The 17330-nt window shown below is 36.4% G+C and overlaps 1 protein-coding gene across 2 annotated transcripts in view; it reads right to left on the bottom strand.

Annotated features, from left to right (window-relative positions):
* The window catches only part of SSH2 (slingshot protein phosphatase 2), a 269454-nt gene that overhangs the window by 121447 nt on the left and 130677 nt on the right, over positions 1-17330 (bottom strand). The window lies entirely within an intron of this gene.

Genomic DNA, 17330 nt, shown 5'->3' with positions numbered 1-17330 from the left:
TGGGGGAATTCTATGCTAGAGGTCACTAATGCTACACCTTTCCCTGCCTTTGTTTGTTCAGCTTGCCAGGGTGAGGGGTGTCTTCTCAAGTGCTCCTCAAACATTCTTGACTGTCAGCTCTTTCCTTTCCCCCCTAAAGGAACTCTTTCCTCATCTGCCATGATTGCACTGCTGCCTTTTCCCATTACCCCTGCCCCCAGCAGAACAAATAAATAATGCATTGAATATGAGATTATTTGTTCTAACACCTTTCAGTTTTTCAATGAGAACTGAATTATGGGATGTATAAGTATTTTATATGGTGGTAAAAGGGTAAAGGCCACAGTCCCATAGCTACCTACATCTTACTTGCCTGTAGTGAAAGAATTCTGCTTCAGATCTTTTCACTGTGGAATATGGAATTTCTGCTAAACACTGGCCCTGGTAATCAGAGGAAAAGTCCGGATGAAGAGGAAATACCATATTTACTAATTTCCAGGATGCAGGCCATAAGAACCTATAGTCACAAGTCATGTAGCTAAGAGGATTTTGTTACTAAATAATTGGCAGTAATAAATATTTTTTGTCTTTTTAAGTATCTAGTTCAGTAGTATTAAATACATGTAACCAATACTACCATCTATCCCCATAACTCTTTTTATCTTGTAAAACTGAAACCCTATACCCATTAAACAATTACTCTCCTTCTTCCCCTCTCCCCATCCCCTGGCCATCACCATTATGCTTTCTGCCTTCATGATTTTGACTACCTCATATAAAAGGAACCATATAGTATTTGTCTTTTTGTGACTGGCTTATTTCACTTAGCATGTTTTCAAGGTTCATCCATATTGCAGCATATTGCACAATTTTCTTCCTGTTTCAGATTGAATAATGTTCCATGTATGTACACACATTTGTTTATTAATTCATCCACAGATAGACAACTTGGGTTGCTCCTACATTTTACCTATTGTGAATAATGCTGTTATGCACATTGGTGTAAAAATATCTCCTCAAGACCATGATTTCAATTCTTTTACTATCCTGAAGTGGTACTACTGGATCATGATTCTATTTTTAATTTTTTGAGGACCTGCCATACTGTTTTCCACAGTGGCGGTACCATTTTACACTTGAACCAACAGTGCGTAAAGGTTCCAATTTTTCCACATCCTCACCAACACTTGTTTCTGTTTTTTTGTTGGATAGTAGCTATCCTAATGGGTGTGATGTGGTATTTTATTGTAGTTTTTATTTGCATTTCCCTAATGAGTAGTGATGCTGAGCATTTTTTCATGTGTTTATTGGTTATTGATGTGCCTTTTTTGGAGAAAGTCTATTTAAGTCCTTTGCCCATTTTTGAATTGGATTGCCTGTTTTTGTTGTTGTTGAGTTTTAGGAATTCTTTACATATGCTGGATATTAGGCCCTTATCAGATATATAATTTGCAAATATTTTCTCCCATTCTGTGAGTTGCCTTTATATTGTTATAATGTCTTTTAATGCACAAAAATTTTCAATTTTCATGAAGTCTATTTTTTTCTTTTGTGATCTGTGCCTTTGGTGTCATATCCAAGAAATCATTGCCAAATCAAATGTCACACAGCTTTTGTCCTGTTTTCTTCTAAGAGTTTTATTATTTTAGGGCTTATATTTAGATCTGTGATCCATTTTGAGTTAATTTTTTTTAATGGTGTTATGTAAGAGTTCAACTTCATTCTTTTGAATGTGTATATCCATTTTTCCTAGCACCATTTGTTGAAAGAACTATCCTTCCCCACTGAATGATTTTGGCATCCTTGTCAAAAATCATTTGATATATAGGAGGGTTATTTTTTGGATTCCTCTTTTGTTCCATTGGTCTATATGTCTGCCTTTATACTGATACCATACTGTTTTCAATATTGTAGTTTTGTAGTAAGTTTTGAAGCCAGGAAATTTGAATATTCCAGTTTTCTTTTTTCAAAAATGTTTTGGCTATTTGGGGTGCCTTGATATTCCATATGAATTTTAGGATGGGTTTTTCTATTTCTGCAAAAAATCACTGGGATTTTGATTATTCATTTCTTTCAGCAATGATTTTTAGTTTTCATTGTACAAAGTCTTCCACCTCCTTTGTTAATTACTAAATCTTTTATCCTTGTTGATGCTATTATAAATGGAATTATTTTTGTAATATCATTTTTAGATCATTCATTATTTGTGAGTAGAATGCAATTGTTTTTTGTGTGTTCATTTGTATCCTCCTACTTTGCTGAATTCATTTATTACTTCTAATAGTTTATTTGTTCGTGTGTGTGTAATCTTTAGGGCTTTCTAAAAATAAAATCATATCTGCAAGAAGAGATAATTCTACTTCTTCCTTTTCAATTTGGACGCCTCTATTTCTTTTTCTTACCTTATTGCTCTGGCTAGCACTTCCAATTCTATGTTGAATAGAAGTGGCGGAAATAGGCATCCTTGCCTTGTTCCTGACCTTACAGGAAAAGCTTTCAGTCTTTCACCATTCAATACATCAAAGGGTGTTATTTCTGAAATGTTCTTCCTGCATCAGTTGACATTATCAATTGATGTGTGGTTTACCCCCTCTCATTCTGTTGATGTGACATATTACAACAATTGATTTTCATATGTGAATCCTCTTTGCATTCCACGAATAAATTGTACTTGGTTCTAGTGTATAATCCTTTTAATTTGCTGCTAAATTTTCTTTGCTAGTAATTTGTTGAGAATTTCTGCATCAATGTTCATAAGAGATATTGTTCTGTAGTTTTCTTTTAGTGTCTTTGTGTTTTTAGTGTATTTCTTGTAGTGTCTTCATCTGGTTTTGGTATAATGGTAACACTGCTCTCATACAATAAATTAGGAAGTGTTCTGCCCTCTTTAATTCTTTTTTTTTAAATTAAGATATTATGGATATACACTCTTATGAAGGTTTCACATGAAAAAACAATATGGTTACTACATTTATCCATATTATCAAGTCCCCACCCATACCCCATTGCAGTCACTGTCCATCAGTGTAGGAAGATGCCACAGATTCACTATTTGCCTTCTCTGTGTTACACTGTTTTCACCATGATCCTCCACACCATGTGTACTGAACATAATAGCCCTCGATCCCCATCTCCCTCTCTCCCCACCTGCCCGCCCCCCCACTCCCCTTTGGTAACCACTAGTTACTTCTGGAGTCTCTGAGTCTGCTGCTATTTTGTTCCTTCAGTTTTGCTTCGTTGTTATACTCCACAAATGAGGGGAATCATTTGGTACTTGTCTTTCTCCCCCTGGCTTATTTCAGTGAGCATAATGTCCTCCAGCACCATTCATGTTGTTGCAAATGGAAGGATTTGTTTCTTCCTTACAGCTGAATAGTGTTCTATTGTGTATATGTACCACCTCTTCTTTATCCATTCATCTACTGATGGACACTAAGTTTGCTTCCATATCTTGGCTATTGTAAATAGTGCTGCAATAAACATAGGGGTGCATATGTCTTTTTGAATCTGAGAAGTGGTATTCTTTGGGTAAATTCCAAGGAGTGGGATTCCCGGGTCAAATGGTATTTCTACTTTTAGTTTTTTGAGGAACCTCCATTTTGCTTTCCACAATGGTTGAACTAGCTTACATTCCCACCAGCAGTGTAGGAGGATTCCCCTTTCTCTGCATCCTCATCAGCATTTGCTGATCTTAATCTTTTCGATGCTGGCAATCCATACTGGTGTGAGGTAATATCTCATGGTGGTTTTAATTTGCATTTCCCTGATGATTAGTGATGTGGAGCATCTTTTCATGTGTCTGTTGGCCATCTGAATTTCTTCTTTGGAGAACTGTCTCTTCATATCCTCTGCCCATTTTTTAATTGGGTTCTTTGCTTTTTGGGTGTTGAGGCTTGTGAGTTCTTTATATATTTTGGATGTTAACCCCTTGTCAGATATGTCATTTACAAATATATTCTCCCATACTGTAGGATAACTTTCTGTTCTGTTCATGGTGTCCTTTGCCATACAGACACTTTTTAGTTTGATATAGTCCCATGAGTTCATTTTTCCTTTATGTTTCCCTTGCTCAAGGAGATGTGTTCAGGAAGAAGTTGTTCATGCTTATATTCAGGAGATTTTTCCCTATGTTGTCCTCAAACAGTTTTATGGTTTCATGACTTACACTCAGGTCTTTGATCTATTTCGAGTTTACCTTTGGGTGTGGGGTTAAACAATAATCCAGTTTCATTTTCTTGTCCAGTTTTGCCAAAACCAGCTGCTGAAGAGGCTGTCATTTCCCCATTGTATGTCCGTGGCTCCTTTATCACATATTGACTAAATATGGTTGGGTTTATATCAGAGCTCTCTAGTCTGTTCCATTGGTCTATAGATCTGTCCTTGTGCCAGTACCAAATTATCTTGATTACTGTGGCTTTATAGTAGAGCTTGAAGTTGGGGAGCATAATCCCCCTGCTTTATTCTTCCTTCTCAGGATTGCTTTGTCTATTCGGGGTCTTTTGTGGTTCCATATGAATTTTACAATTATTTTCTATAGTTCGTTGAAGAATGCTGTTGGTATTTTGATAGAAATTGCATTGAATCTGTAGATTGCTTTAAGCAGGATGGCCATTTTAGACAATATTAATTTTTCCTATCCATGAGCATGGGATGTGTTTCCATTTACTGGTTTCTTCTTTAGTTTCTCTCATGAGTTTTTGTACTTTTCAGAGTATAAATCATTCACTTCCTTGGTTAGGTTTATTCCCAGGTATTTTCTTTTTGATGCAATTGTGAATGGAATTGTTTTCCTGATTTCTCTTTCTGCTAGTTCATCGTTAGTGTATAGGAATGCAACAGACTTCTGTGTATTAATTTTTTATACTGCAACTTTGCTGAATTCCAATATTAGATCTAGTAGTTTTGGAGTGGATTCTTTAGGGTTTTTTATGTATAATATCATGTCATCTGCAAACAGGGACAGTTTGACTTCTTCCTTGCCAATCTGGATGCTTGTATTTCTTTATGTTGTCTGATCGCCAGGGCCAAGACCTCCAGAACTATGTTGAATAAAAGCATCCTTGGCTTGTTCCCGATCTTAAAGGAAAAGCTTTCAGCTTCTTGCTGTTAAGTATGATATTGGCTGTGGGTTTGTCATATATGGCCTTTATTATGTTGAGGTACTTGCCTTCTATACCCATTTTGTTGAGAGTTTTTATCATGAATGGATGTTGAATTTTGTCGAATGCTTTTTCAACATCTATGGAGATGATTTTTGTCCTTCTTTTTGTTGATATAGTGGATGATGTTGATGGATTTTCAAATGTTGAACCATCCTTGCATCCCTGGGATGAATCCCACTTGATCATGGTGTATAATCCTCTTCATGTATTTTTTAGTTTGTTTGCTAATATTTTGTTGAGTATTTTTGCATCTATGTTCATCAGGGATATTGGTCTGTAATCTTCTTCTTTTGTGATGTCTTTGCTTGCTTTTAGTATTAGAGTTATGTTGGCCTCATAGAATGAGTTTGGGAGTATTCCCTCCTCTTCTGCTTTTTGGAAAACTTTAAGGAGGATGGGTATTAGGTCTTCACTAAATGTTTGATAAAATTGAGCAGTGAAACCATCTGGTCCAGGTGTTTTGTTCTTAGGTAGTTTTTTTTATTACCAATTCAATTTTGTTGCTGGTAATTGGTCTATTCAGATTTTCTGTTTCTTCCTGGGTCAGCCTTGGAAGGCTGTACTTTTCTAGAAAGTTGTCCTTTTCTTCTAAGTTATCCAGTTTGTTACCATATAATTTTTCATAGTATTCTCTCATAATTCTTTGTATTTCTGTGGTGTCCATGGTGATTTTTCCTTTCTCATTTCTGATTCTGTTTATGTGTGTAGACTATCTTTTTTCCTTGATTAGTCTGGCTAGGGGTTTATCTATTTTGTTTATTTTCTCGAAGAACCAGCTCCTGCTTTCATTGGATCCTTCTATTGTTTTATTCTTCTCAATTTTATTTATTTCTGCTTTAATCTTTATTATGTCCCTCCTTCTACTGACTTTGGGCCTCATTTGTTCTTCCTTTTCTAGTTTCATTAATTGTGAGTTTAGACTGTTCATTTGGGATTGTTATTCTTTCCTGAAGTATGCCTGTATTGCCATACATTTCCCTCTTAGCACGGCCTTCGCTGCGTCCCACAGATTTTGTGTTGTTGAATTATTGTTGTCATTTGTCTCCATATATTGCTTGATCTATGTTTTTATTTGGTTATTGATCCATTGATTATTTAGGAGCATTTTATTAAGCCTCCATGTGTTTGTGGGCTTTTTCATTTTCTTTGTGTAATTTATTTCTAGTTTCATACCTTTGTGATCTGAGAAGCTGGTTGGTACAATTCAATCATTTTGAATTTACTGAGGTTCTTTTTGTGGCGTAGTATATGATTTATTCTTGAAAATGTTCCATGTGCACTTGAGAAGAATGTGTACCCTGTTGCTTTTGGATGGAGTGTTAGGTCCATCTGTTCTAATATGTTGTTCAGTGCCTCTGTCTCTTTACTTATTTTCTGTCTGGTTGATCTGCCCTTTGGAGTGAGTGGTGTGTTGAAGTCTCCTAAATGAATGCATTGCATTCTATTTCCCCCTTTAATTCTGTTAGTATTTGTTTCACATATGTAGGTGATCCTGTGTTGGGTGCATAGATATTTATAATAGTTATATCCTCTTGTTGGTCTGACCCTTTTACCATGATGTAATGTCCTTCTTTGTCTCTTGTTACTTTCTTTGTTTTGAAGTCTATTTTTTCTGATACAAGTACTGCAACTCCTGCTTTTTTTCCCCTATTATTTGCATGAAATATCTTTTTCCATCCCTTCACTTTTAGTCTGTGTATATCTTTGGGTTTGAAGTGAGTCTCTTGTAGGCAGCATATAGATGGGTCTTGTTTTTTTATCCATTCAGTGACTCTATGTCTTTTGATTGGTGCATTCAGACCATTTACATTTAGGGTGATTATCGATAGATGTGTACTTATTGCCATTGCAGTCTTTAGATTTGTGGTTACCAAAGGTTGAAGGGTAATTCCCTTACTATCTAACAGTCTAATTTAACTCACTTCATATGCTATTACAAACACAATCTAAAGGTTCTTTTTTTTCCCCCTCCTTTCTCTTCCTCCTCAATTCTTTGTATGTTATGAATCATATTCTGTACTCTTTATTTATCCCTTGAGTGACATCTATTTAGCCTTAGGGATACTTCCATCTATAGGAGTCCCTCCAAAATGCACTGTAGAGGTGGTTTGTACGAGGTAAATTCTCTCAGCTTTTGCTTATCTGAAAATGGTTTAATCCCTCCTTCATATCTAAATGATACTGTTGCCGGGTAGTGTATTCTTGGTTCAATGCCCTTCTGCTTCATTGCATCAAACTTATCATGCCACTCCCTTCTGGCCTGTAAGGTTTCTGTTGAGAAATCTGATGATAGCCTGATGGGTTTTCCTTTGTATGTGATCTTTTTTCTCTCTCTAGCTGCTTTTATAAGTTTGTCTTTATCTTTGACCTTTCCCATTGTAATTATTATATGTCTTGATGTTGTCTTCCTTGGGTCCCTTGTGTTAGGAGATCTGTGCACTTCCATGGTTTGAGAGACTATCTCCTTCCGTAGACTGAGGACGTTTTCAGCAATTACCTCCTCAATGACACTTTCTATCCCTTTTTCTCTTTTTTCTTCTTCTGGTACCCCTATAATATGAATATTGTTCCGTTTGGATTGGTCACACAGTTCCCTCAATATTCTTTCATTCATAGAGATCCTTTTATCTCTCTGTGCCTCAGCTTCTTTGCATTCCTCTTGTCTAATTTCTATTCCATTTACCATCTCTTCTACTACATCTAATCTCCTTTTATATCCCTCCATTGTATGTTTCCTTTCAGATATGGAATTTCTTAATGATTGAATCTCCTTCTTAAATTTGCTCCTGTGTTCTTGAATATTTTTCTGTACTTCCATAAGGATGTTTATAATTTTTATTTTGAACTCTCTTCCAGGAAGATTGGTGAGTTCAGTTTCATTTGTCCCTTTTTCTGGGGTTTGTGAGATTTTGGTGTGAACCATGTTCTTTTGATCTTTCATATTTCTGTGTGGTGCTCACTAGTGCCCAGAAGCTCCAGTCTCTGGAGCTGCTTAGCCCCTAGAGTGAGGTTCAGTGTCATAGGGGAGCAGAGCTGGTGCCTGGGGGGAGGAAAGATCTGTTTCTGATTCCCATCTGCAGTGCCTGTCTCCAGTATCAGAGCCAGTGGGCCGAGCACACAGGTGTAAGGCTCTGTGCTTTGTGTCTCTAACTGTTGTAGATAGGGCCTCGCTCTGGCTGGCCTGACGCCAGCACAGTGACTGCAGATTTGCTAGCCAGTGCCATCAGGTCAGGAGGAATGTTTGGCAGGCTGTGTGTCACAGTGAGGAACCTCAGAGCAGAGCAGGCAGCCAGGGGGATGGAACGCCTGAAGCTCCTCAAAGTTCTCAACCTGCTGAGCAGACTGTGCCCTGACAACCTTGTCCAGCTCTCCCTTCTGAGCAGCAAGCTCCATGTAAACCCCGCCCTTTCAGCATCCCTCTCGCTGCTAGGCAGCTCTCAGACCGCCTGCCTTTCCTCTGTCACAGAGTGGCCGGATGTGGATCCTGTCCTCTACAAATGGCCAGAATCCCAGTCTCTGAAGCACTACGCCTTTCCCAGCTCCCCAACCTCCATAGCACCACACAATGTAGGTTTCTGCTCCCAAAGCAGGTCTCCAGGGCTAGGTGTTCAGCAGCCCCAGGCTTCCACCCTCTCCCCGCTCCATTTCTCTTCCTCCTGCCAGTGAGCTGGGGTGGGGGAAGGGCCTGGGTCCTGCTCGATCAAGGCTTTAGTATGTTACCCTGTTTCATGAGGTCTGCTCTGTTCATGAGGTCTGTATGCAGTCTGGTTCAGCCTTCTTTCCTGTTGCTGTTTTAGGGTTAGTTGTATTAATAATTATATTTTCCTACTATTTGTGGTTTTGGGAGGAGTCCTCTGTCTCACCTATCACACTGCCATCTTGAATCCTTCCATTTACTGTGTTCTTTGTTTTCTATTTCCTGACTTATCTTTTGTGGGTTGTTCTATCAATTATTCATTATGTTGAATTCACTATTGTGAGTGTGGTATTAAAGTCTCCAAGTATTATTATACAGCTGTCTTTTTCTCCTTTCAATTCTGTCAGTTTTTGCTTCATACATTTTGATGGCCATTAAGTGCACATGCTTATAATTGTTATATATTCTTGCTGTATTTAATCTCTTGTTAGTATACAATGTCCTTTTTTTCTTGTAACCCTTTTTATTTGAAGTCTATTTTATCTGATATTAGTATACTCACCCCTACTCTCTTTTGGATACTATTTCATAGGATATCTTTTTCCTTCCAACAGTTTGAATACAGGCACACTTTTACTTTCAAGATGTTGTGCCATTGGATCTCAAACAAGTCTCTTATAGTTGGGTGATGTGTTTCATCCCTTATGCTAACCTTTGTCTTAAGTGGAAAGTTTAATTCATTTACATTTAAAATAGTTACTGATAAGAAGGGACTCACTTCTGTCATTGTGATATTTGTTTTATATATACTTTATAGCTTTTTGTCCCTCATTCCTGTATTACTGTCTTCTTTTGTACTTAGTTGATTTTTTACTGAAATGTTTGAATTCCTTTTTCATTTCCTTTAATGTATATTCTATAGCCAATTACTTTGTGGTTACCATAAAGATATTTAACAACCTAAAGTTATAACACTCTAATTTCAATTTATACCAGCTTAGCTTCAATAACATACATACTCTGCTCATTAATAGCTCCATCTCCACCCCTTTGAGTTGCTGTCACAACATTCCATGTTCATACATTGTGTATCACAAAATACAAACTAATAATTCTTTTGAAGTGCATTAGTTTCTTAAGTTATATAGAAAACAGTATTTGGAGTTACAAACCAAAGTTATAGTAATATTTGCTTCTACACTAACAATTTCTTTTCTCTAAATGTATTAGTCCCTTAAGTATGTAGAAAACAAAAAAGTGCAGTTATAACCCACCCATTGTTACAATAACACTAGCTTTTATAATTGCCCATGTATTCACCTTTATTACGATTTCCATTTTTCCATATGCTTCAAGTTACTGTCTGATGTCCTTTCATTTCACTTTGCAAGAATCCTTTGAGTATTTCTTGCAGGGCAAGTCTAGAGGTCACAAACCCCCTCAGCTTTGATTTATCTGGAATGTCTTAATTTCTCCCTCATTTTTAAAGGGCAGTTTTTCTAGATATAGGGTTCTTGGTTAACAAGTTTTTCTTCCAACAGTTTGAATACAGGCACACTTTGGAGATACAGGTTCAGCTCCAGACCACCTCAATAAAGTGAGTATCAAAGTGAGTCAGATGAATTTGTTGTTTTTTCAACATACATAAAAGTTATGTTTGTACTACACTGCAGTCTATTAAGTGTGAAAGAGCATAAGAGCATTATGTCTAAAAATGTACAAATCTTAATTAAGAAATAATTTATTGCTAAAAATGTTATCATCTGAGCTTTCACCAGTTGTAATCTTTTTGCTGGTAGAGAATCCTGCCTGAGTGTTGATGGCTGCTGACTGATCAGAGTGGTGGTTGCTGATAGATGGGGTGGTTGTAGCAATTTCTTAAAGTAAGATAACAATGAACTTTGCTGTATCAATTGCCTCTTCCTTTCACAAATGCTTCTCTATAGCATGTGATGTTGTTTGACAGCATTTTACCCACAGAACTTTTCTCAAAACTGGAGTCAGTCCTCTCAAGCCCTGCCACTGCTGTATCAACTAAGTTTATGTAATATCCTAAATCCTTTTGTTGTCATTTCAACAATCTTCACAGCATCTTCAGCAGGAGTAAATTCCACCTCAAGAAACCACTGTCTTTGCTCATGCATAAGAAGCAACTTCTTATCCAATTCAAGCTTTACCATGATATTGCAACTCAGTCACATCTTCTGGAGCCATTTCTAATTCTAGTTCTCTTGCTCTTTCCACCACATCTGCAGTTACTTCCTCCACTGAAGCCTTGAATCCCTCAAAATTATCCATGAAGTTTGGAGTCAACTTCTTTCAAACTCCTGTTAATGTTGATAATTTGACCTTCCCATGAATCACAATGGAATCTTAATGGCATCTTGAGTGGTGAATCCTCTCCAGGTTTTCCGTTTACTTTGCCAGATCCACCAGAGAATCACTAGCTGTGGCAGCTATAGTCTTATGCAATGTATTTCTTAAATAAGACTTGAAAGTTGAAATTACTCCTTGATCCATGGGCTGCCGAATGGATGTAGTGTTAGCAGGCATGAAAACAACATTAATCTTGTTGCACATCTCCATCTCTTGGGCAACAAGGTACATTGTTAATGAGCACTAGTAGGTACTGACAGTGGGCTTAAAATATTTAGCAAACCATGTTGTAAACAGAGGTGCTATAATCCAGGCTTTGCTCTTCCATTTAAACAGCACAGGCAGAGTAGATTTAGCATAATTCTTAAGAGACCTAGGATTTTAGGAATGGTAGATGATCATTGGCTTCAACTTAAAGTCACCTGCTGCAATTAGCCCCCAACAAGAGAGACTGTCCTTTGAAGCTCTGAAGTCAGGCATTGACTTTTCTCTAGCTATCAAAGACCTAGATGGGATCTTCCAATAGAAGGTTATTTGTCTACATTGAAAATCTGTTGTTTAGTGTAGTCACTTTTGTTAATTATCTTAGCTAGATCTCTGGTAGCTTGCTGCAGTTTCTATATCAGCATTTGTTGCTTCACCTTGCACTTTTATGTTACAGAGATGGCATTTTCCCTAAACCTTATGAAGCAATTGCTAGTTTCCAATTTTTCTTCTGCAGCTTCCTCACCTCTCTCCACCTTCGTAGAATTGAAGAGAGTTAGGGCCTTTTTCTGGATTAGTCTTTGGCTTAAGGAAATGTGGCTCATTTGATCATCTTCCAAAACACTAAACCTTTGTATCAGCAATAAGGCTATTTTGCTTTTTTATCATTTGCATGTTCACTGGGGTAGCACTTTTTAATTCCTTCGAGAACTTTTTCCTTCCATTCTCAACTTGGATAACTAGTGCAAGAAGCCTAGCTTTTGGCCTATCTCAGCTTTTGACATCCCTTCCTCACTAAGCTTAATCAATCCTAGCTTTTGATTTAAAATGAGAGATGTACAACTCTTCCTTTCACTTGAACACTTAAAGACCATTGTAGGATTAGTTGGCCTAATTTCAATATTGTTGTGTCTCAGGGAATAGTGAGGCCTTGGGAGAAGGAGGGAGATGGGGGAAATGACTGGTCAATGTAGCAGTCAGAACATAAACATGTGCTGATTAAGTTAACTGTCTTAATCAGTGCCACAGAACAATTAAAATAAGTAACTTCAAAAGTCATTGATCACAGATCACTATAACAAACAAAATAATGAAAAAGTTTGAAATATTTGGGAGAATTACCAAAATGTGACACAGAGACATGAAATGAGCAAACACTATTGGAAAAATGGCACTGATAGACTTGCTCAATGCAGGGTTGTCACAAACCTTCAATTTGCAAAAAAATAATGCAATACGTATCTGCAAAGTGCAAAAAAGGGATGTGCAATAAAATGAGGTATACCTCTGTGTTGGTCACTCTGGCCTCCAAAGTTTCTGAAGAGAAAGCTGCTAATTATCTCATTGAGGATGCCTTGTATATGATGATTTACTTCTCTCTTGCTGCTTTCAAGATTCTTTCTTTGTCTTTGTCTTTTGAAAGTTTGATTATAATGTGTCTTAGTGTGGGTCTCTGTGAGTTCATCTTACCTGGAGTTTACTTAGATTCTTGGATATTTATACTCATTTTTTTCATCAAATTTGGAATATTTTTAGCCATTATTTCTTCAAATATTCTCTCTACCCCTTTCTTCCTGCTCCTCTGGGACTCCCATGATATGTATGTTGGTTTTTTTGATGGTGTCCCATAGGTAGACTCAGTTTGTTTTTCTTCAGTCTTTTTACTTTCTGTTCCTAAGACTTGATAACTTGCATTGTCCTATCTTCAAGTTTGATAGATACTCCTGCTTGCTGAAATCTGCTTTTGAATCTATCTAGTGAATTTTTCATTTCAATTATTGTACTTTTCAGCTCTAAGAGTTCTTTTCTGTTTCTTCTTAAATTTTCTTGATTGATAATTCCATTTTACTCTCGTTTTCTTGACTATATCTCCTTCTAGTTCATTGAACATCTTTAAGATACCTGTTTTAAAGTCTTTGTATAGCATATCCGCCATTAGGTCTTTTTCAGGGACAGTTTCTGTTGATTTATTTTTCTCCTTTTAATGGGTCAGATTTCCATGTTTCTTTGTATGTCTCATGATTTTTTGTTGAACATTGAACATTTGAATCTAAAAATATAATAACTTTGAGAATTGGATTTCCCACTTCCCCCAGGGTTTACTTTTTGTTGTTGGTGTCATTATTTTTTTAAATTATTGTAGTCTGTCTCTGTGCCATGAATCAGCCTGAGGTGTAAATTTAAAGTCTTATTTGAGCCTTCCCTGGGCATGCATGGTCGCTTTCTAATTTTTACCTTTTCGCAGTTGATTTTGAATGTCCTAGTGTTTAATGTCTGGCTCCCAAATAGAGAACAGCAAAAAAATGAAGGGAGAGGAAGAAAAGGGTGCCAGCCCTTTAAATTCCTGTAAGTCACTTCAGCTGGAGGGAGAGGGGCTTGCAACAATGTGGGGAGGTGTAATATAATAACAATGGCTACCTGCCTTTTTGTCTGCACTTCTGTGATCAGAAGCAGCAATCAGGTATCAGGGCACAGATTCCCAATATCTGGAGGACAGCATCCTTTTTGCCCACCCTGTCTTCCACAAGCTGTGTGCAAGCTGCTGTAGGAACATATGAACAACTGCTTGAGGTATACATATGTTTGAGGGTGGGGAATGGATAGCTAAGAACTGAAACTGACCACAATTTATCTCTGAGTCTTCCCCTGGAAGTTCCAAATCTTCAACAGACACCAAAGTTCCCATATAGTTGCATCAGATAGATCTGCTAGTGTAATTGTTGTCTAGATGAGGAGACAGATTTCTGGTGCCTCCTACGCCACCATCTTCCCAGAATCCTCTGCCAGCAGTGATAGGTATTTGACACTTTAGTCTTTGGGTTTGTATAATATAAGAAAACAACTTTTACAAAATTTAGTTTGGCAAAGTCAAGAACTGAGGGGAAATTTACTTTATTTTTTATTTTTTTATTTTTATTTTGGTATCATTAATCTACAATTACAGAGAGAACATTATGTTTACTAGGCTCCCCCCTTCACCAAGTACCCCCCACATATCCCTTCACAGTCACTGTCCATCTGTGTAGTAAGATGCTGAAATTTACTTTATTTTTGTTTTTCTTTTTGTTTCTGTTTATACAATGAAGCCTAACAAATGGGAAACAATTAGAATTATTTACCCAGATTTAAAAGACATACCTAATTTCATTATGGCTGTGATAATTAAATTTGTTTTTCAAATCAGATTTAAGAACAATGCCTTTCATAGCTACCAGAAGCAGAACATGCCAGATTAATATAAAATAGAGTCTGTGATACATTCTTCAGAAACAGCACTTCGGTGAAATGAAAATTCTTACTCCTGTCAAGAGGCTTGGAAAAGAGCTTTTAAATATGTGCACTTACCAATTTAAAGCAGCTAATTTCAGTAGTGGCAGAACTCAAGAAGTTGAGAGGACAGCTTGCGACACCCTTTGTTGACCACACCCAAATGTTTATAAACAGTTGATAGTTCTCTGAATCAGAAAAGTAACACATGGTGGGAGGTGGAGATTCAGACTTCAGAAGGGCCAATAGCAAAAGATGTATAGCTTCACTGTGATCAGTTAGAGCCAGTTTCTAATACATAGAAAGCTCTACTATTGTTAATCAATCAATTAATCAATATACACAATATCACACACATAAATACATTCTGTTATAAGCTCAATAAATAGTTGGCTTCTCTATGAAATGTTAATGTCATTCTGTTTCTTAAAACAGAAAGCAAGGTGATGGGGCATCTTACTATCAAATGGCTCAGGAAAAAAAATTCCTTGTACTGTATTTGCAACTTTTCTGTAAGTATGACATTGTTTCAAAATTAAAAAGTAAAAAGATAATTTAAAATACATGGGTTAAATTATCACTCATATTTACAATGGGCTTTTTCACCTTGTTTGTTGTTTTTTATTTAAGTACAATACTCTTATTCTCTAGGTTAATATTTTCTTTAACTAGAGCATATGCTGAGGTAGAAGTATAGTTAACCCTTTAACAGTGTGAAGGTTAGGGATGCTGACCCCCTGCACAGTCAAAAATCTACAGGGAACTTTTAACTCTCCCAAAACTTAATAGCCTACTGTTGACTGGAAGCCTTACTGAAAACAAACTGTTGATCAACACATATTTTGTATATGTATTACATACTATATATTTACAATAAAGTAAACTTAAAAAAAGGAAATGTTTCTTCAAGTTGTTGCAAATCTCCAAAAAATATTCCAATATATTTATTGAAAAAAACCTATGTATAAGTGGACCCATGAAATTGAAATCTGTATTGTTTAAGGGTCAACTGTATATCTGTCCTATTTTCATCACCAAAAGATAGACAATGTAGTGACATTTATTGTCATTATGATATCTAAATCCATACAAAATTATTTCACCAAATAGGCTGAAATTAAATAAACTCATATCTTAAAGGGAAAAAATAAACAGAGCAAATACAAGAAAATCTTGAAGAGGTACTGGAAACAGAGATCTGGAGGAAAGATTTTGCGAAACTGAATGAATTAGTAACAGTGCCATTGTGAAAATGTGTTTTCTTTCAACTTTCTTCATAGTCTCTTCACCTGACTATTGATTGCCCTGTTGTTTCACATGTTCAAAGGTGAAAGTTTCACATGTTCAAAGGTGAACTCATGTAAGTTTTCTTTTTCAACTATATCATTTCTAGTAAAGGTATCAACATTCTTTATTCTCATTTGTTCATTCAACAAGCATTTACTCAGTGTCAACTACATGCCAATTACTGTGGATATTGAGATAAAAGACACAGTCCCTGTCCTCACGCTGCTGTCAGATGGGGAGGTGATTGCCCAACTCTAGCCATTTGCCTGCAACAGCTTCCCAGATAGTTTTCCTAACTCCTCTCATTCTGTCTTCATGTCATTCTTCTAGACAAAGATATGTCAAATCAAAACTCCTCTGCTTTTAAGAGATAGACAATTATCTTACTGTTCTGAAATAAATCAGCACCTACTTCCAGACTTCTGAAGATATCCTTCTACTCTCCCCATGCTCCTCTTATATTTGGAATGCTCTTATGTTCTCCTACCTAAATCCCATTCATTCAAGACCCAGCTCTTCCAAAAGATATTGAGACTCCTCTGGTCCACAGGGCTCTCACTCTACCCCATATGCTGCAAACTTTGTCTTCATTGCTAGGTTTGAAGTACTTGGCATAAATAACGTGTTTTCAAAGGTGAAGAACTTTTTAGGTTGTTGTGAGTAATTTTTTATATTGATGAAAGACAAAAGAGGAAGAAATTAGGCTTAAAAACAAGAGAGGCTTGGGGCTGAACCTGAAAAATAACTTCACATTGAGTAACTTAGAAAATAAAATGGCAATAATATTGTATGCATTATTTGAGTTGAGAGGGAAAAACATAAAAATTGTCCTCAATGGCTTAAACATTCATTTAGCTTTTAATGAAAGGGACAGTTTCTCCCAGATCTTTGCAACTATATTATTTTACAATACTATACATTGCTGACCGCAAACAATTTCCTAAAGGTCATTCCTTTTCTCTTTACTTTAATTCTTAGCCTCAAGTTGGAATAAAAGGGAATGGAAGAATTCTACTCTAAAAAAATATTTACATTCTAAGTTTAGATCTAAAGTACCTTGTTTTCTACCACAACTGTTCACCATAAGAAAGATGTCTTGGGATTTCAAAGATTTATTTCAGTGACATATTTTTTGTTCATTTTTATTTATTATCTTATACTTTTATTAGGTTGACTTACATGAGATAGCCATTAGGTCAAAATGGTTCAATATTTGGCATGCTATATGGTTTAGTTTTATAGTGATCTTCCTGAGTGTTCCCCAGTCAACAAAGTAGGTCATTATATAAAAAGAAAAGCTATGAATTCATAAATATACAAAAGGAAAACATGCATTGAATTTCATCCACTTATCTTTTTACCAAAATGGTAGTAATATGCCACTTGATTAGTTCTGTAATCATGTTATCTTTTTATGC

Source organism: Manis pentadactyla, chromosome 4, assembly GCF_030020395.1.
Source record: "Manis pentadactyla isolate mManPen7 chromosome 4, mManPen7.hap1, whole genome shotgun sequence".
NCBI lineage: Eukaryota > Metazoa > Chordata > Mammalia > Pholidota > Manidae > Manis > Manis pentadactyla.
Note: the sequence above shows the minus strand (reverse complement) of the source record. Positions and strands in the feature narration are given on the sequence as shown.